At 43.2% G+C, this 21847-nt stretch overlaps 1 protein-coding gene across 1 annotated transcript in view; it reads right to left on the bottom strand.

Annotated features, from left to right (window-relative positions):
• The window catches only part of LOC115198136 (C1q-related factor), a 49043-nt gene extending 28256 nt beyond the window's left edge, over positions 1-20787 (bottom strand). The window contains exons 1-2 of the transcript XR_003879181.1: positions 20526-20787; positions 8720-8795 (exon numbers count right to left, since the gene is read on the bottom strand). The gene's annotated coding sequence lies outside the window, so the exon portion shown is untranslated. The remainder of the gene's footprint in view (positions 1-8719; positions 8796-20525) is intronic.
• Positions 20788-21847: the final 1060 nt, after the last annotated feature.

Raw genomic sequence — 21847 nt, forward strand, 5'->3', positions numbered from 1 at the left:
AATCGGTGTCACCGTTTCATGGGGATTGATTTGTCATTGAATGGAAGGAAATGTCTTGTATTGAAGTGACAGAACCTTGACGGTTACGCAGTAATACAACTCTCTGGGACTTTGGAACAAACACTTAAAAGGTTACACCTTCTCCTCCCCCATGTAATACAATGAGGATAATTCACTTAGCTCCGTGTCCAAGTCTGTATTACCCTTAAACATAGATGTCAATCTCAATGCGACTTCCCAGGTTAAAAAGGATAAATACAATACAGTTGAAAAAACTGGCAATCCTCAAAGAGACATTGTTTCAGAAATCAGACCTGCTTGGTTTAGAAAAGATAATTAGGAAAAACATTGCGGGAGGCTCACAGCTCAGTTGAGCCTTCCCCCGATCCTATGGAGCTGTTCAGTGGAAGGGGGTGCTGAAATCCCCCCCACTGCTCTGCAGCTAGCACCATGTGAGAGAGAAGTTAAACCTGATATTTAACTGATGGTGGTTATAAACAAGGTTATTTAGTGAGTGAGAGGCTGATTAGTGGTTTCTTATGTTGATCAGGTGCCAATAGCCAAAATAGCGGACAAAAACAAACATCAAGGTTGAAATAGACAATGGACGTTTTCAGGGAGAGTTTGAAACATGCTTTCCGGTTTGTTTCTGTGAAAGGGGGGTTTGGAGGGGGGAGGAGAGGGTGCAGAAAGCTTTTAAAATTGAAAGAGTGAAATGCTGGTCGTGGCCCTGTGGCCTGCATTTCCTCAGAGATATTTTAACTCGTGGCTGGCTGGGGTCAGGAGAGGAGATCGTCTCCACTGAGGCATCAGACACAACCAACCAAACACAGCTCAATGCACTACAGCTTTGTAGTTTTTTTCTCCTCAAGAAAAACAAAGATCTCAAAATGTGTTTCAGAGAGAGAGAGAGAGAGAGCTTCAGAGGTCCACAGGGAGGACAGACTGAACATACCGGACTAAGAAAATAAATAAATAAAAAAGGACTAAGAAAGAGAAGATGTTAAGGGTCAGATTCTTTTAAGAGAAAACTGGACCAGGTCAAACAATAAAATTAAAATAAAAAATGCATTTATTTATTTCACCTTTATTTAACCAGGTAGGCTAGTTGAGAACAAGTTCTCATTTACAACTGCGACCTGGCCAAGATAAAGCAAAGCAGTTCGACACATACAACAGCACAGAGTTACACATGGAATAAACAAACATACAGTCATTAATACAGTAGAAAAAAATATATATATACAGTGTGTGCAAATGAGGTAAGATAAGGGAGGTATGGCAATAAATAGGCCTTAGTGGCGAGGTAATTACGATATAGCAATTAAACACTGGAGTGATAGATGTGCAGAAGATGAATGTGCAAGTAGAGATACTGGGGTGCAAAGGAGCAAAATAAATAAATACAGTATGGAGATGAGGTAGTTGGATGGGCTATTTACAGATGGGCTATGTACAGGTGCAATGATCTGTGAGCTGCTCTGACAGCTGGTGCTTGAAGTTCATGAGGGAGATAAGAGTCTCCAGCTTCAGCAATTCTTGCAGATCGTTCCAGTCATTGGCAGCAGAGAACTGTAAGGAAAGGCTGCCAAAGTAGGAGTTGGCTTTGGGGGTGACCAGTGAGATGCCTGCTGGGGCGCGTGCTACGGGTGGGTGCTGCTATGGTGACCAGTGAACTGAGATAAGGTGGGGCTTTACCTAGCAAAGACTTGTAGATGACCTGGAGCCAGTAGGTTTGGCGAAGAGTATGAAGCGAGGGCCAGCTAACGAGAGCGTACAGGTCGCAGTGGTGGGTAGTATATGGGGCTTTGGTGACAAAACGGATGGCACTGTGATAGACTGCATCCAATTTGTTGAGTAGAGTGTTGGAGACTATTTTGTAAATGACATCGCCGAAGTCGAGGATCGGTAGGATAGTCAGTTTTATGAGGGTATGTTTGGCAACATGAGTGAAGGATGCTTTGTTGCGAAGTAGGAAGCCGATTCTAGATTTAATTTTGGATTGGAGATGCTTAATGTGGGTCTGGAAGGAGAGTTTATAGTCTAACCAGACACCTAGGTATTTGTAGTTGTCCACATATTCTAGGTCCAGAGTAGTGATGCTGGACGGGCGGGCAGGTGCGGGCAGCGATCGGTTGAAGAGCATGCATTTAGTTTTACTTGCATTTAAGAGCAGTTGGATGCCATGGAAGGGGAGTTGTATGGCATTGAAGCTCGTCTGGAGGTTAGTTAGCACAGTGTCCAAAGAAGGGCCAGAAGTATACATAATGGTGTCGTCTGCGTAGAGGTGGATCAGAGACTCACCAGCAACAAGATAGACATCATTGGTGTATACAGAGAAGAGAGTCGGCCCGAGAATTGAACCCTGTGGCACCCCCATAGAGACTGCCAGAGGTCCGGACGACAGGCCCTCCAATTTGACACACTGAACTCTATCAGAGAAGTTGTTGGTGAACCAGGCGAGGCAGTCATTTGAGAAACCAAGGCTGTTGAGTCTGCCGATAAGAATGTGGTGATTGGCAGAGTCGAAAGCCTTGGCCAGGTTGATGAATACGCCTGCACAGTATTGTCTCTTATCGATGGCGGTTATGATATCGTTTAGGACCTTGAGCGTGGCTGAGGTGCACCCATGACCAGCTCGGAAGCCAGATTGCATAGCGGAGAAGGTATGGTGGGATTCGAAATGGTCGGTGATCTGTTTGTTAACTTGGCTTTCGAAGACCTTAGAAAGGCAGGGTAGGATAGACATAGGTCTGTAGCAGTTTGGGTCTAGAGTGTCTCCCCCTTTGAAGAGGGGGATGACCGCGGCAGCTTTCCAATCTTTGGAACAGTACATAGACACAGTCACTGTCCTCCCGTCTATCCAGTTGGGTTTGGCTCTCTGATTGACTCCCCTGTGCTGTGCTGTGTGGGTCCTGGCTGAGTTTCATCAATGGGCTCCTTTCATACATAGCTGAAACAAGTCACCGCTGTCTCTGCATGGTCACTTGGCTCCCACTGAGAGGACTCACAACACAGAGAGAGAGAGAGAGACAAAGTCAAAGTGCAGCGAGCTGGCGGGGTAGGAGGGGAGGGGTGGAAGGGAGGAAGGAAGGAAGGAAGGAAGGAAGGAAGGAAGGAAGGAAGGAAGGAAGGAAGGAAGGAAGGAAGGAAGGAAGGAAGGAAGGAAGGAAGGAAGGAAGGAAGGAAGGAGGAAGAGATGGGGTGCATTTCAGGGAACTGGGTGGATGGTGTATGATAGGGTAGGAATGTCGGAAAACAGTTGGCACAGAGATGACATGGAAAGTTGTAAATGTGCATGTGTGTGTGTTAATGTGTGTAAGCCTGCTCTGCCTCACTGCTTTACTTGCTGATGTGGCACTTTAACACACTGCACATCCAGGTGAATGAAGAAACAGAGCGAGGGGCATCACTTCAGTGAAAACAACAAACACTAACACTGTACTCTCAGGGTGTGTGTTGCACTAGAGCAGCCATGACTTCATCAACTGCATTGTTTACTAATGCGACAGCATTTACGATGGCCAGAGCTTTCCCATGATGTTGCACGATGATTTAAGACAATAAGTCATCATTTTAGTCAAACAATTATATATTTGGGCTTGACGTGACAAATCCAAACTCCCCACTTCGTGCAAATCCGTGTGAATGCGGTATATTTTACTATGATATGATGTATAAATTATTTTCAGCCTAGGTATCGTTTCAGGGCTGGGTTGAATTTTTTATGTTACCGCCCACCAGCATGGCGTTGTTTATTAAAAACAGCTGCAAAGTTATTCCTCTTTGCGAGTGAGATGAGCCAAACAGTCTTGTATCCACTCTGCCGCCGGAACCATATAACAAATTCAAATATGGGATGTAAACTTGTGTTTTTCCTTCACTTTTTTTTTACCAAAACAATTATCATAATCCATTGGCTAGTTGGTGAATTTTCATGTATTTTTTAGCTAGTCTGTAATAAAAAAAAAAAATATATATAACCTTTTTGTAAATGGTATAATTGGTTGTATGATAGCATTTTGCAACCCCCTCTCCCTGTCACCCTAAGATGAATGTTTTTGACCACAAAAATGTTGCTTCACTACATGCGCCACTGCTTTGATTAGTGTAACGTTTACTAGAAACCAGAAGTGTCTATCCAGATACTGAAAAGGCACCCGCAAACGAAAATTCAAGTAACTTATAGAGTTACGTTTCGTTTGCGACGTGCATGATCATGAGCAAGGTCATTGTAGTCTATCGTTTCATTTCCCCTGTCAGAACCATGAGCACGGGCTGACTTGGCTTTGCTGAACCGCAGCCGAAGCCTGCCAGCAGCTTACCCCCCAAAGGTTGCACCTTGTCCATTATAATGTCGAAAAATGCATATCATCGATCTTTCAATAGTTATCCATATTACCGGTGCTTCATCTTATTCTTTCTAACTTTTTCTGCAGCGGACGTTGCCAAAACTTTGGAGAAAACAATAGATGGTGAAGTCAAAGATAGTCCAGTGGTTTCCATCTGTGACAAAGTTTTCCCTAAATCAATGCTTGATGACAAATCCAGCTCCAGAATCAGCCATAGAGCCAGCGGGGCTAATCCTTTTAATATAGTGTTGTAAAAGTAAAGCAATAACAGATAACATTAGCTAGCTAGATAAGATTAGCCAGATGTCAGTGCCCTATTTGTTGATGTTTATCAACTCAACGTGTCACGTCCTGACCAATATAAGTTGTTATTTTCTATGGTAGAGTGGTCAGGGCGTGACAGGGGGTGTTTTTGTGCTTGTTCTATGTTCTCTATTTCTATGTTTGAGTTTCTAGTTTATCTATTTCTATGTTGAGGTTTATTGGGTTGACAATTCAGTTGGAGGCAGCTGTTCCTCATTGCCTCTAATTGAATGTCATGTTTAGTAGGGGTGTTTTTTCCTGTTGTTTGTGGGTAGTTGTTTTCTGTTTTGTTCCTTGTACCTGACAGAACTGTTGACGGTCGTTTTTTGTTGTTTTTGGATATAGTGTTTCATTAAAGTAAAATATGAGCACTTCACACGCCGCGCCTTGGTCCCCTTTGTACGACCCTCGTTACACAACGTGGAAATTCCCACACCCATTTTGTGACTACGTATAGGTAGCCTTCGTCATTCTTCCGAGGTGGAACCTAAAGTACATTTCCTCTCAGGAAAGTACGTCAAAATAGTGGTGGCAACTTCCTCTGGGGGGACGTGTTGAATGTCTGTGAATAGAATCATTATGCGCAATGGGTGCACCTCAGCCACGCTCAAGGTCCTAAACGATATCTTAACCGCCATCGATAAGAAACAATACTGTGCAGCCGTATTCATTGACCTGGCCAAGGCTTTCGACTCTGTCAATCACCACATCCTCATCAGCAGACTCAATAGTCTTAGTTTCTCAAATGATTGCCTCGCCTGGTTCACCAACTGATAGAGTTCAGTGTGTCAAATCGGAGGGCCTGTTGTCTGGACCTCTGGCAGTCTCTATGGGGGTGCCACAGGGTTCAATTCTTGGGCTGACTCTCTTCTCTGTATACATCAATGATGTCGCTCTTGCTGCTGGTGAGTCTCTGATCCACCTCTACGCAGACGACACCATTCTGTATACTTCTGGCCCTTCTTTGGACCCTGTTAACAACCCTCCAGATGAGCTTCAATTCCATACAACTCTCCTTCCGTGGCCTCCAACTGCTCTTAAATGCAAGTAAAACTAAATGCATGCTCTTCAACCGATCGCTGCCTGCACCTGCCCGCCCGTCCAACATCACTACTCTGGACGGTTCTAACTTAGAATATGTGGACAACTACAAATACCTAGGTGTCTGGTTAGACTGTAAACTCTCCTTCCAGACTCACATCAAACATCTCCAATCCAAAGTTAAATCTAGAATTGGCTTCTTATTTCGCAAAGAAAGCATCCTTCACTCATGCTGCCAAACATAACCTCGTAAAACTGACCATCCTACCGATCCTGGACTTTGGCGATGTAATTTACAAAATAGCCTCCAATACCCTACTCAATAAATTCGATGCAGTCTTTCACAGTGCCATCCGTTTTGTCACCAAAGCCCCATATACTACCCACCACTGCGACCTGTACGCTCTCGTTGGCTGGCCCTCGCTTCATACTCATCGCCAAACCCACTGGCTCCAGGTCATCTACAAGACCCTGCTAGGTAAAGTCCCCCCTTATCTCAGCTCGCTGGTCACCATAACAGCACCCACCTGTAGCACGCGCTCCAGCAGGTATATCTCACTGGTCACCCACCAAAGCCAATTCCTACTTTGGCCGCCTCTCCTTCCAGTTCTCTGCTGCCAATGACTGGAACGAACTACAAAAATCTCTGAAACTGGAAACACTTATCTCCCTCACTAGCTTTAAGCACCAGCTGTCAGAGCAGCTCACAGATTACTGCACCTGTACATAGTCCATCTATAATTTAGTCCAAACAACTACCTCTTCCCCTACTGTATTTATTTATTTTGCTCCTTTGCACCCCATTATTTCTATTTCTACTTTGTACTTTCTTCCACTGCAAATCTACCATTCCAGTGTTTTACTTGCTATATTGTATGTACTTCGCAACCATGGCCTTTTTTTGCCTTTACCTCCCTTATCTCACCTCATTTGCTCACATTGTTTTTTCTACTGTATTATTGACTGTATGTTTGTTTTAGTCCATGTGTAACTCTGTGTTGTATGTGTCGAACTGCTTTGCTTTATCTTGGCCAGGTCGCAATTGTAAATGAGAACTTGTTCTCAACTTGCCTACCTGGTTAAATAAAGGTGAAATATATATATTTTTTATGAGGTCTTTAGAGAAACATGCTCTTAGGAACAGACGAGCAATGACTAATCCAGATGTTTAGTCAAAGTAAACAACCAAAGATCAGTACTTCTGTGGATGGTTCTTTTCTGTCAATGGTTATTTCTCAGGAGAGCGAAATAGAAACTACCGTGCACAATAATAACTCAAAGGTTGTGCAAAACCAGCCAAAATACTGTACCGCTGTCTAGAAAACTGCCTGGTGCTTTAGTTCAATAAAGTGTACATTTTCTTTAAATACACACTGCAGTCACTAAAGCTAACTGTCAAATGAGAGAGTATTTACCTGCTTTGCACAGGCTCAACAAACCCTCATTGCAGCCTGCGCTGTTAGGCAGTAATAAGAAAAACAATAATTTGTCATTCTTCATTCCCTAAATCCCATTCCCCGTGGCCATGGCTCAGTGTGTGTTTGTTTATTGTCTAGTCCATTTTCCCTGACAGAGACATACAGAGACCCAGGGTAGACAGGGTAGGGCCAATTAATGTTACTATTTTTCATGCAGTGTGCTGACACTCACGGGGCTGTGACATGCTGTTGAGTGAAGAAGAGTGTGAGATCATGAAGAGGCCTTGCTGTCTGTCCCAGGGGTTCTGCTCTGTGAGTCACATGGCACGTAGGGCTACACAGTTTTGATCATGATAGAGTTATCATTGATAGTACCCTTAATCAATAATATTATTCCAGCTATCTCTGTATTCGTCTTATATATCCTTTCTCGATGAGGGCTTCTCTCTGTCTAAAAATAGGGAGATTCACTGGTAGTCCTCCCACTCCGCCAGACACGTCTGAATATCAGTATTACTGACTACATTTAAATACATATTCAAAGAGGTGCTGCTAGCGCTTCGTGCAGACAAAAGAGGTGGTCAGTCTGTAGAATATAAACTTGGAAAGGGTTCTGGACAGCCACTTCAGAACTGTCCCTCATCCACCTTCTAACCCACAGGGAAAACAACAGACAGACACTGTGCACTACTGTAGCGTCCAAGAACGTTTTCCGGCGCAGCATAGTCCTCTGTAGTGTCGTATATTTGATTAAAAACCTTGCTGCTTTTAAACAACTGCTAGAGCTATTGCTCCGGGTAAATGGCAATATGTATCGAAAGAAAACGACGCTAGGGAGTAATAACACTCAAAAGTGGAAACATCTCACAACTGTAAGTGATTCAGCTGCAATTTAATGCATTTTTGGCTTTTTAGTATTTCCTTTTTACTCCTCAGTCATGCCTAGGGCTTGCCTGGCTACCCAAAATCCTTGCTCCGGCCAAACGCTGCACCACGCCCACGGACGCTGGTTTCTTCTCTGCAATGAGTCTGGATTTGAGTACCTCCACAACGTTTTCGAGAATGGATATTCATTCTAGACCGTCTAATTGGTGCCAGAAACCGATGGGTTGGGCCAGAGCCAAAACGCACATGGGTATAGCGCCGAATTCGTCGTTGGCTTTAATACTCTTATTGGTTAGAGATTAACCAATCACTGATTGTTTTGTAGAACACCCCTCATGTTGATGTCGCCACAAAGGACTTCAATGTTGGCAGTCTCAGAATGAAGTATGTAGTGAACGATAGAGCAGCGGAAGACTTCCGCTTGAGTCGTCAGGCAAGCCAAGGTCATGGCAGTCAGAAATCCTTAGTGAGTCAGACCCTTTGGCCTGAGTTTAACGTATAGACTGATTCAGTGTTACAAATTCCCTCTCTACCCTACCCCCCCTACACACACACACACACACACACCCATACACAGACATGCATATACACACACACACACACACACACCCCATACACACACACACCCATACACAGACATGCATATACACACACACACACACACACTGTCCCCAAGCCATAGGTTCTCTCCCTGGCTGGACTCCTTGGTGTGTCACTCACATTGTTGTCATTGGCCACGCCCAGAGGTTGCTGCCATGGAGGATGCCTCTGTTGACAGTCTCCAAGCAGTGAAAGGCTGCATAGAATGAGACAGAGCAGTAATATATAGGATAAGTTAGTGATTGGAAAGGATTAGGGTGAGACAGGGCTTGGCAACCTGTGGAGCATAATTGTGGGAAATTATATTCAATCTACCAGGAAAGTTTTAATATCATAATAATAACTTTATTTGTATAGCGCTTTTCAAGTAACAAAGTGCTTCACGTCATAAAATAATAAAATAAAAGTACTAACAAAGAAACAAAAACAGGAGGAAGGAGAATGAAAAAAGATAGCTCATTAAAATAACACATTGAAATCATACATTAAAAGCATATGTAGCACTTTAGAATAAAGCATTTATAATGGATGTGTAAATAGTTTATTCATCGTTTATTAATCATTACTCCCACATTTGTAAATGTTAGCAACTTAGTTATTCACGGATTTATCAACAACTTTTAAAGTATTTAATAATGATTCAAAAGATCATTCATAAGATGTAACATAGTTCCTTATAAACCATTTACTAATAGTTATGTTTTTGTGTGGCCTGATCTAAAGGGTGGGCTATTTATACTTTATAAATACTTTATAAATGTTTTGAGTGACCCGTGTAATTTCTCACAAAAAGATGGACATGCCATTAGTAAACATTCCAACAGTACCTGATGCTCCTTAAGGTCTCAAAATGGCCCCTAGATTATGTATCAATGGTTACAGGGCCGGCCGCTCATTAGGCAGGATTATGCAGACGCCTATGGCGACAGATTGACGAGGGCGACATTTTAAGAGCTAAACTGACCAAGACACACCTCCAACAACTTAAAACCTCACATAAATCTGCCCAAAAACTATTTCTCTCAATGAGTGCCATATGGGCATTTTAGGTGAGGGCTTATTGTGCCATGTGATAAGCAGTGCCCACTTTGTCAGGGGTGCAAAATATTTTGTTTGTCCATTCCCAGTGCCCACAAGGCAGGGGTGCAAAATATTTTGTTTGTCCATTCCCAGCGTGCCTCCCTGTTGGAGAGACGCATAGCTGTAGCGCTCCACCAACATTCCGACAAAAAAATGATCTAACATAAATCATGTAGCAGATATAGCCAGGGTAACACATTCACAATGATTCAGACAAAATGTCAAGAAAACCACAGGCTATTCCACCACTTCTTATCATTACCGCATGTCATAGGCATGTCTCCTCTCCCCGTAACTATTCCCCAGGTCGTTTCCTGTAAATGAGAATGTGTTCTCAGTCAACTTACCTGGTAAAATAAGGGTTAAATAAAAATAAAATAAATAACAAATAGCCATTAATAGCCAAATGTGTCATTACACTTTTTGGTGTTTTGTGTAACAGAAGTGATTTATTTGACAATCAGATGAAAACCGTGGGCCTACCACATGGACGGGCATTCATGAAATTCATTTGCAGCCCAACATGGTAGGCTACACCACAGTAAACACAGACCAACGTCGACGTTGGTTTTTAACCTGTTCCGGATTAAATCTGAACCAATCATAGACGTCTATGTTTGGTTCAGATTTGGTCCGGCCAGGACCAGCCTTGAATGGTTAAACAATAAGGACACAATACAGAAGATGTTTAAGAAAATATGTAGAAAATTGTATTCCAAAACAGTCACACTGTTGTAATAGTGTGTTGTGTACCTTTAGACACACTATGCTGAGTAAAATAAAAGCATGTATTCTGAAAATGTTTCTTGGCAGTGACGTTTCTACCAAAACCTCCCGCTCATTTCACTTCACACGCGAAGCAGTCGAAGGTAATGCACTGCCTTCGCCCAATCCTGGTATGTTCGTCTGTGATGAAAACACAAACTCCAAAACGACTCCTTATCCTATGCATTATGTCTTCGTCGCTGCAGATTCTTCGGGTTACGCGCAGAATCTGTCCACGAGAGATTAAGAGCAGTCTATAGAACTTCTTACGAGGTAACGGAACAAATACCCGAATAGATTATTTTGTTGAACTGTCCCATGATGTTTAAAGAGTTACTACGTTTAAAGACCCAGTAAAGGTGCCACCAAACAAAGCCATGTGCGAAAACAGTCTGAGGTTAAAAGACTGTAGCACTAGAAGCATGTCCATCTTTTTGTGAGAAATAACACTGGTCACTCAAAACATAGATAAAGTATTTATAAAGTATAAACAGCCCACACTTTAGACGAGGCCATGCAAAATACAGCTAAGTACATGGTTTATAAGGACCTATATTCCACATCTGATGAATGGAATAATGATTCATAAATGATTTACTAATCCATTATAAATGCTTTGTTACATAGAGTTATTATAAGGTTCTACCAAATCATCTTCATAAAAGTACCTTCAGCAGGGATTTAAAAAGAGGCACTGAATCTGCAAGCCTGGCCCCCTGTGGCAGACCGTTCCAAAGTCTAGTGGCCATAATGGCTAATACCCGGCAAATGGCAAATGTGGGATAGTGGCAGGGAAAATGGAATTGGATTGTGAGTTGGGTAAAGTATGGGAATTAGGCTTTGAGGGGAATGGCAGCTGACCAAGAGATTTGATCAGAGCCATGGAAGGCATTGTGGACCTGGTACAGTGAAGCATCTTGTGAAGGTGATGGCTTGATTTGTCTGCCTGTGACATTATACAACACTTCCCTTCCCACAACAAATTGCAGTGAAGGAAACCATTCTGAACATGGGAGAGTGAAAGGAAATACACACAAGGTGTTGATCAATACTCCACTCTTTGAGCAGACAATATCCCCAGTTTAGCCTTGTTTATACCTGGCACTATCATGCATCATGTGTCTTTATCTTGTCCACATTCTTATTGTGACCACATCTTCAGAAATGTTTCTACACATGGTATTAAAGTGTGTTTGTTATCCGTCCACTGTGACTGCATTGTGAACAGATTTCCTGTTATCACCCTGTATGCAAATTATTTGTAAGATATTCTTTCAAAATAATATTTATGTTATCTGAAATAAAATAAAAAGCGACCAAAACAGACTGCGAAATTGCTAAATAACAGTGATTTTCCATATTATGTAGAACGGAAATATATACATTTGTCCCTTCATTTTTTTTTCTTCCAAAGTACATTCCACATACAGTGACTTCAGAAAGTATTCACACCCCTTGACTTTTTCCACGTTTTGTGGTGTTACAGCCTGAATTTAAAATGTATTAAATTGAGATTCTGTGTCATTGGCCTACATACATAATATCAAAGTTGAATTATGTTTTTAGATTTTTTTCCAAATGAATAAAAAATGGAAAGCTGAAATGTCTTGAGTCAATAAGTGTTCAAACAAAGCAAAAACAGGTTTTTAGAAATATTTTCAAATGTATAAAAAAACTAAAACTGAAATATCACATTTACATAAGTATTCAAACCCTTTGCTCAGTACGTTGTTGAAGCACCTTTGGCAGCGATTACAGCCTCAAGTCTTCTTGGGTATGACACTACAAGCTTGGCACACTGTATTTGTGGAGTTTCTCCCATTCTTTTCTGCAGATCCTCTCAAGCTCTGTCAGGTTGGATGAGGAGCGTCGCTGCACAGCTATTTTTACGTCTCTCCAGAGATGTTTGATCAGGTTCAAGTCCGGGCTCTGGCTGGGCCACTCAAGGACATTCAGAGACTTGTCCCAAAGCCACTCCTGTGTTGTCTTGGCTGTGTGCTTAGGATCGTTGTCCTGTTGGAAGGTTAACAATTCACACCAGTCTGAGGTCCTGAGCGCTCTGGAGCAGGTTTTCATCAAGGATCTCTCTGTACTTTGCTCCATTCATCTTTCTCTTGATCCTGACTAGTCTCCCAGTCCCTGCCGCTGAAAAACATCCCCACAGCATGATGCTGCCACCACCATGCTTCACCGTAGGGATAGTGCAATGTTTCCTCCAGACGTGACACTTGGCATTCAGGCCAAAGAGTTCAATCTTGGTTTCATCAGACCAGAGATTCTTGTTTCTCATGGTCTGAGAGTCCTTTAGGTGCCTTTTGGCAAACTCCAAGCAGGCTGTTTTACTGAGGAGTGACTTCCGTCTGGCCACTCTACCATAAAGGCCTGATTGGTGGAGTGCTGCAGAGTTGGTTGTCCTTCTGGAAGGTTCTCCCATCTCCACAGAGGAACTTTGGAGCTCTGTCAAAGTGACCATTGGGTTCTTGGTCATCTCCCTGACCAAGGCCCTTATCCCCCGATTGCTCCGTTTGTCAGAGCAGCCAGCTCTAGGAAGAGTCTTGGTTGTTCCAAACTTCTTCCATTTAAGAATGACAGAGGGCACTGTGTTTTTGGGGACCTTCAATGTTGCAGAAACTTTTTGATACCCTTCCCCAGATCTGTGCCTTGACACAATCCTGCCTCGGACCTCTATGGACAATTCCTTCGACCTCATGACTTGGTTTATGCTCTGACATGCACTGTCAACTGTGGGACCTTATAAAGACAGGTGTGTGCCTTTCCAAATCATCTTCAATCAATTTATCATCAAGTTGTAGAAACATCTCAAGGATGATCGATGGAAATAGGATGAACCTGAGCTCAATTTCGAGTCTCTTAGCAACGGGTCTGAATAAATAAATAAGTTAATGTTTTTCAGTTTTAATACTTTTTAATAATAATATTTTAAAAATGTCTAAAAACCTGTTTCGCTTTGTCAATATGAGGTATTGTGCATAGATTGATGATTTAAATTTTAAAATAAGGCTGTAACGTAACAAAATGTGAAAAAAGGGAAGGGGTCTGAATACTTTACGAATGCACTGTATATATATTTTATTACATTTGGAATTTGGCCTTTACTACTATAGCCCAGAGAAGCGCATTGAATAACACGTTCATAAATGACAAAAAAAATATTTAAAAAATGAATTTTAAGACACAAGGTTTAGAAGTGTTTGTCCTATATCTAGAAGATTTAAGAAATACATATTTTTGGGGGGGTAGGCACAAAACTACCTTCATACTTCAATTTTTTTTACCGCTACCGGTTATCTTCAGACGAGTCCGTGTTCGTGAGAGTCTCCCCTTTCCATAGAGTGGTCATAATAGTTTTTTTAGGTCAAACTGTTCGGAAGCTACAGATGTTTTCGTGAGAAGACCAATTTTCGGGATGTCTCATGGTCTGACAAACATCGCTCTAGCTCTCACCACAGATGAGGAAGTGCGACAATGGCGGATGCGGTGGATTGAGACACGTCCAATGCAAAAACTTAAATGGAAGGATTTGGATGGGGATTTTTTTATTATGCTACTTAGATTCAAGCACCGGTGTGCCAGTCGATTTTTCGAGCACTATGTGTACATTTAGAGGGTAGATGGTTTCTGTATTACAGTTCTACCAAGTAATTATACCCCTGACAGACTTTTAGGGGCTGTTTTGACTGCAACTAAGCCTATGTAAGGTCATTTTGATTTTGTACATGGTCATACCTTGTTATAACCAGTTATAACCATAGGCGAGTATATAAGGTGCTTCATTTCTGCATGTGATCTGTCTATCTGGTCAAAATCACTTCAACAGTTCCCCTTCACCCTGTGAGGATATGTATAACTTAATATTATATCTCCAGAGAAACCTGGAGTCAAATAAATGTATTTATTGATTTGCTGTAGAATACACACCAATACATCGCTCTGTGTAGATTCAGACTGTATCTGAGTTCTGTATTGCAGTTGTATTAAGTATTTATACCATTGGCAGACTTTTCATATACCATTGCGTATTTTTAAATGCCCAAAAATAAGGTAACTTTGGTTTTGTACACAGTCAGACAAACGTGGTATAGAAAAGTACAATCTTAGGCGAGTACATGGGGAGTCAAAATCACTGATGCAGGTCCTCCTCCACCCTTTGGTGGTATGGATAACTTCTGTCTCCTGAGAAAATAAAGGTCCTATCTACAGTTTTACATTACTGTAGAATAACTGTAGGTGTTATTCAGCCTCCAGTATTTATGCTGCAGTAGTTTATGTCGGGGGGCTAGGGTCAGTCTGTTATATCTGGAGTATTTCTCCTGTCTTATCCGGTGTCCTGTGTGAATTAAAGTATGCTCACTCTGATTCTCTCTTTCTCTCTTTTTCTCTTTTTCTCTCTTTCTCTCTTTCTTTCTCTCTCGGAGGACCTGAGCCCTAGGACCATGCCTCAGGACTACCTGGCTTGATGACTCCTTGCTGTCCCCAGTCCACCAGGCCGTGCTGCTGCTCCAACTGTTCTGCCTGCGGCTATGGAACCCTGACCTGTTCACCGGACGTGCTACCTGTCCCAGACCTGCTGTTTTCAACTCTCTAGAGACAGCAGGAGAGGTAGAGATACTCTGAATGATCGGCAATGAAAAGCCAACTGACATTTACTCCTGAGGTGCTGACCAGTTGCACCCTCGAAAACCACTGTGATTATTATTATTTGACCCTGCTGGTCATCTATGAACATTTGAACATCTTGGCCATGTTCTGTTATAATCTCCACCCGGCACAGCCAGAAGAGGACTGGCCACCCCTCAAAGCCTGGTTCCTCTCTAGGTTTCTTCCTAGGTTCTGGCCTTTCTATGGAGTTTTTCCTAGCCACCGTGCTTCTACACCTGCATTGCTTGCTGTTTGGGGTTTTAGGCTGGGTTTCTGTACAGCACTTTGTGACATCAGCTGATGTAAGAAGGGCTTTATAAATACATTTGATTTGATATGATTTTTGGCTGGGGTCAAAATGACCCCAAAGGACTTATATTTTTTTTAAGTCTATGTTGATACAGAAACACTATTAACTATAAAAAATAGAGTTGCACACTCCATATTTAATCTCCCAGTAATTTATTGGGTAAATTTACCCAACCTGTTCACCGGGTAATTTACCCAATAAATTACTGGGAGTTTATACACAGCTCAAAAAAATAAAGGGAACACTAAAATAACACATCCTAGGTCTGAATGAATGAAATAATCTTATTAAATACTTTTATCTTTACATAGTTGAATGTGCTGACAACGAAATCACACAAAAATAGTCAATGGAAATCCAATTTATCAACCCATGGAGGTCTGGATTTGGAGTCACACTCAAAATTAAAGTGGAAAACCACACTACAGGCTGATCCAACATTGATGTAATGTCCTTAAAACAAGTCAAAATGAGGCTCAGTAGTGTGTGTGGCCTCCACGTGCCTGTATGACCTCCCTACAACGTCTGGGCATGCTCCTGATGAGGTGGCGGATGGTTTCCTGAGGGATCTCCTCCCAGACCTGGACTAAAGCATCCGCCAACTCCTGGACAGTCTGTGGTGCAACGTGGCGTTGGTGGATGGAGCGAGACATGATATCCCAGATGTGCTTAATTGGATTCAGGTCTGGGGAACGGGTGGGCCAGTCCATAGCATCAATGCCTTCCTCTTGCAGGAACTACTGACACACTCCAGCCACATGAGGTCTAGCATTGTCTTGCATTAGGAGGAACCCAGGGCCAACCGCACCAGCATATGGGCTCACAAGGGGTCTGAGGATCTCATCTCGGTACCTAATGGCAGTCAGGCTACCTCTGGCGAGCACATGGAGGGCTGTGCGGCCCCCCAAAGAAATGCCACCCCACACCATGACTGACCCACCGCCAAACCGGTCATGCTGGAGGATGTTGCAAGCAGCAGAATGTTCTCCACGGCGTCTCCAGACTGTCACGTCTTTCACATGTGCTCAGTGTGAACCTGCTTTCATCTGTGAAGAGCACAGGGCGCCAGTGGCGAATTTGCCAATCTTGGTGTTCTCTGGCAAATGCCAAACGTCCTGCACGGTGTTGGGCTGTAAGCACAACCCCCACCTGTGGACGTCGGGCCCTCATACCACCTTCATGGAGTCTGTTTCTGACCGTTTGAGCAGACACATGCACATTTCTGGCCTGCTGGAGGTAATTTTGCAGGGCTCTGGCAGTGCTCCTCCTGCTCCTCCTTGCACAAAGGCGGAGGTAGCGGTCCTGCTGCTGGGTTGTTGCCCTCCTACGGCCTCCTCCACGTCTCCTGATGTACTGGCCTGTCTCCTGGTAGCGCCTCCATGCTCTGGACACTACGCTGACAGACACAGCAAACCTTCTTGCCACAGCTCGCATTGATGTGCCATCCTGGATGAGCTGCACTACCTGAGCCACTTGTGTGGGTTGTAGACTCCGTCTCATGCTACCACCAGAGTGAAAGCACCGCCAGCATTCAAAAGTGACCAAAACATCAGCCAGGAAGCATAGGAACTGAGAAGTGGTCTGTGGTTACCACCTGCAGAACCACTCCTTTATTGGGGGTGTCTTGCTAATTGCCTATAATTTCCACCTGTTGTCTATTCCATTTGCACAACAGCATGTGACATTTTTTGTCAATCAGTGTTGCTTCCTAAGTGGACAGTTTGATTTCACAGAAGTGTGATTGACTTGGAGTTACATTGTGTTGTTTAAGTGTTCCCTTTATTTTTTTGAGCAGTATATATACAGTGTGCGACTCACTTTATTTTCCTAGTTTGTAGTTTATTCGCCGTTAGTCAGCACCTCCACACAAAATAATTTTTCTGGGTGTGCGCCAGCTCATGTTTATTATGATACAGAAACACTAAGCAGTGATTTAGATGTATTAAAAACAAGTTGATTGAAAAAGTAATGAACAATTTGAATAATTGAATGAACCACCATTGGACCCCAGTCGGTATAATGAGGGCTAAGTCAGTAGTGCCACCTGTCAATGATTTTAGAGGACGGGGTAGTGACGATTTTAACAGTTTCACTGTACAGATCTGCCTACACTTGTAAGATATCCAGACACATTGTGTGCCTGACTACCTCTGGAGGTGGCCAGGAAGATCCGATCACGGTGCGTCTTTTAATCGTCTACACCTTTCTGAAAATGTGGGCACAACCAGAATGTGGACAAGCGTCGGACGAAGGATCCATATTAGAACCAGATATAAATGGGGCTTTTGTGCCTGTGTTGTGTAGTATCCAATGATTGAAATGTCTTTCAAAGTTTTTGGTAAAAACAAGTATTATTTTGTGGAGTTTTTGAGTGCTCTCAACAACCTATTTGTACTGACAGAATATATAAATAAATGGGAGACTTTTGAGCTGTCTGTTTTCCTCTCTTTTATGTGACCCAAGGGAGAAATCCCAGAGTGGCTCCCATCATCCAGGCGTTGGAGACAGGGGCCTGTCAAAGCCTCAGCAGGAGCGCAGCTAGGGTGCACTGTGACCTGGCTTCGCTCACAGCATAGCGAGAGTGTTTTGGAGGAACCATGGAGGAATTGTACCTCCCATGGGAATGGAGTCGGGTGTGAAGTGGTGTGTTTCTCTAGAGACAAGGTGAATGGGTGGTAGAAGAGGAGGGGAAAAGGCTACCTCCATCCTTTCAGCTCACCAAACCTTTGTCATTTATCACCTTTTTAACATGTACTATAGCTTGGTGTTCCCTTGTGAATATGAATTGAATTGAGAAAACACCATAAAGACATGAATATACAGTACGCTTATATTTTAGCTCGTGGCCTGAGGGTTATCACTGTATTTTAGAAGTAGGTTCATTTTGTCAGGGCTGTCTCAACTAAAATAGTTAAAGTCCAGCAAACCATAGATTTCTTACCATAGATTTTAGACCTGTAGATTTCTTTACTTGAATGTTGAGAATGACTTATTAAGCTTACAGACGTATTGCTGTGTATTTCACTGAGGCAAGTCCAAGCTCTGTTTACTTCTAGACTTCAGGTCTCCAACAATCCGAGCTGAACACTCAAGTGCCCTCCGCTGTCCTTAAGTACCTTAACAGCATGAATCTAAAATTAGTCAGAAATATTAAACAGCATGAAGTGCTTCGTGGCAATGTAAATATTGATATCATTGAAGTATTATATAATGCGTGGCTCCTTATTACTGTTCAGCAGTAAGCTCATAAGTACACAAAAGGACGAGGAGACTCACAGGGGAAATAGATACGTGATCACTACATACAGTTTGGCCTGAGGAGCTGAGGGGGGAAGTAGGGGGAAGACTTTGAGATAATTGTAAGTGCTGAAAAAGCACTCCTCCTGCTAGAAAGCTCTCAGCTAATATCAGAGCAAAACACACACACCAATAAACACACACAAAGGCACACACTACAGCAACACACAGGCACAATAATAACACATAAACTAGCACACTCAAAGAATTATACCCACCCACTCACTAACACATAGGTCTTGGATTGCCTATAACCCTCCCCCCCCTCCTTTGATGAATACATGGTAAATTCATGTCATTATAGTGTTTTTGTAGAACAGTTCCTCGTTAGGCTGTGAGGCAGACCCACCATGTCACCACAGTGTTGCACCTTGGGACTCTTGCCCAGCCAATCCTCAAAGACTACCCAGCCGGAGGAGGGAGAACCCACACGCTTTGTGTCCTTAAGTATTTATGGTAATGAAGTGGTCTGGATTAATCATGAGCAATGTGGAAAGAATTCTGATGAACTTGGAGTGCATGGCTGTGAGTCACACTCATCATCAGCGATCTGAGTTCCTCTCCAGGCGTGGACGTCTCCTCCCTCAATTATACTTCATCTAGCTGCCAGAGAGGAGTGTATCTTACAGAACATCATTAATACGGATCTGAGAGGAGGGAAAGGACATAGCTTGATATAATGAGAGGTGCTCTGATTATTAGTACAGTCACTATGTCCTATAACACTGGTACAGCAAGCAGAGGCACGTTTATTATTTATACTTATAGGACTATGTAATATGTTGATGTCTATGCTTGATCATACAGTAGTAGTGGCAAGTGTATGGCTCTGATACTCAGTTAACTGGGATACTCAGTAAACTTTAAGTGCTGATTCTCAGAAAACCTTTAACTACTTAACCCTTGTTAGTGTCTCTCCTGAACCGCTATCCCATTCCTTTCATCTTCAGCACACTTAAACAACTTTGAACTTAAAGGGGAGGTGTGCTGTGATAGATCAATAATCTGCAATGTAATGGTGGCCTCAGTACTTCGTCTAAGGCCTTTTACTGCACACTTGGCTTATTATTGTACTGTCTGATTTGCTATTTGTTTTTGGCTTCTTTTTGTCTCTAAAAGAGAGTCAGTCCCATCTCGCTGTACATTCATCCTGCTTAGTCATCTGAAAGACTCATGAGAGATGAACAACTGACTGGCACACCTGGAGCCAGAAAGCGACCCTAATTTCTCCCATGAGAGAGAGAGACGTGGTAGAGAGAGGGAAGGGAGAGAGAGAGAGAGAGGGAGAGAAAGAGAGAGAGAGAGAGACTAAAAGAGAGGGAGTCAGATTGAGTGAGCGATAGAGCACAAATGGGAGCAACTGAAAAGCATTGTGTCGCTCCCTCCCCCTACCTCCCTCACCCTGCCTCCCCCCTGTGTCCCTCCCTCCCCTGCCTCCACTGTACAGCAGTTAATTTAAATTCTGCAAGGAGACAACCAATAAATCACCTGCATTCTGACTAATGGTTCCTGCACTGAGGGGAAAACTCTCTCTCTTTCTCTCTCGCCTCTGTACCTGGAGACACTTCACACCGCAAAGAAATATAGGGTGGTGCTATTAGCTAAACGTACACACACACACATACACACACACACACACACACACACACACACACACACACACACACACACACACACACACACACACACACACACACACACACACACACACACACATACATACACACACACACATACACACACACACAAACACACACACATACACAAACACACGTTATTGCATAAACATTCACACTCTCACAAAAACACACCTACCGTAATATCCACTGACAGGCCGCAGTTGTAAGAGTCAGCAGAAACACAACTCCCCTGCCAGGTTTGCACTTCCTCCAGAGGCAAACATCCCCCAAAGTGATGGTCCATAATTAGCTTCTTCAACTCCACCTTAGCTTTCACCGTTGACGTCTGAGACACAGAACTTAACCTTGAATCGTCATGCAAAAGCACAGCAACGGTGTTATTCCAAAAATATACTGCAGCTGTGAGCTTTACAAACCATGATCATTAAAAAACCTGGACCTTCTCACCCCAAATCAAGGTCCACTGTTGTTATCACCACCAGCACTGATAACATTTACTAACTATAGGCATTGACTGCAGGGATATTAGGTTAGTAAAAATCCTGAAAATCAGCAGTTTGGGGGGAATAGTAGAAAACAAATGCACTCAATAAAATGGGACTAAAATGACTGTGACTAAAACTAAACTAAAATGGTCCAGAGTTTTAGTCGACTGATAATAACTAAAACTAACAAGGAAGAAATGACCAAAATGTGACTAAAACTATATTGAAAATAGCTGCCAAAATGAGCGCTGTATTGTGCAGAACCACATAGTTTTATTTACGCATTTTGATGAAAAAAAATATTTTTGACATTCTAATTGCTCCCCTGTGAAGTCGTGACTTGAGACTCCCCTGAATCGGGTCACATATAACAGCATATTATAACATTACTGTAAGAAAAAAACACCACCTAATTTCTCAATAGATTTTAGGATGCTTGTGCAAATGCTCAAATGTTTCTCTCCTGCGACCACAACTCAACAGCGCACGCCACTAAGCAAAATATGGATTTGATTGAAACGAAACACAGTTATGCTACAGTTTGATAACACCATCTGCTCTAAAATTCGCTCACAGTCAGTGGCGGTTCTATGGCTCCCTTGGTCGAACGCCCCCTTGGTTGGCATGCAGATGCTGCATGGACATAATTCACGATTGACAGTGAGAAATGTGAAGGGAGGGTGGCCACAAAAATGTGTGCGTTAGGCAGCGGCAAAGAAACGTGTGTGGAACATGACACGGATCTTTCCAGCGGGATCAAGGAGGTGGGACAGGGGCGGGACAGGGGCGGGACAGGGGCGAGACAGGGGCGGGACAGGGGCGGGACAGGGGCGAGACAGGGGCGAGGCAGGGGCGAGACAGGGGCGGGACAGGGGCGTGACAGGGGCGAGGCAGGGGCGGGACAGGGGCGGGACAGGGGCGAGGCAGGGGCGGGACAGGGGCGAGGCAGGGGCGGGACAGGGGCAGAACTGGGCGGTTACCTACGGATCCGCAGCCACTGCCTATTGTAAAG

This window comes from Salmo trutta, chromosome 1 (genome assembly GCF_901001165.1).
Source record: "Salmo trutta chromosome 1, fSalTru1.1, whole genome shotgun sequence".
Lineage (NCBI taxonomy): Eukaryota > Metazoa > Chordata > Actinopteri > Salmoniformes > Salmonidae > Salmo > Salmo trutta.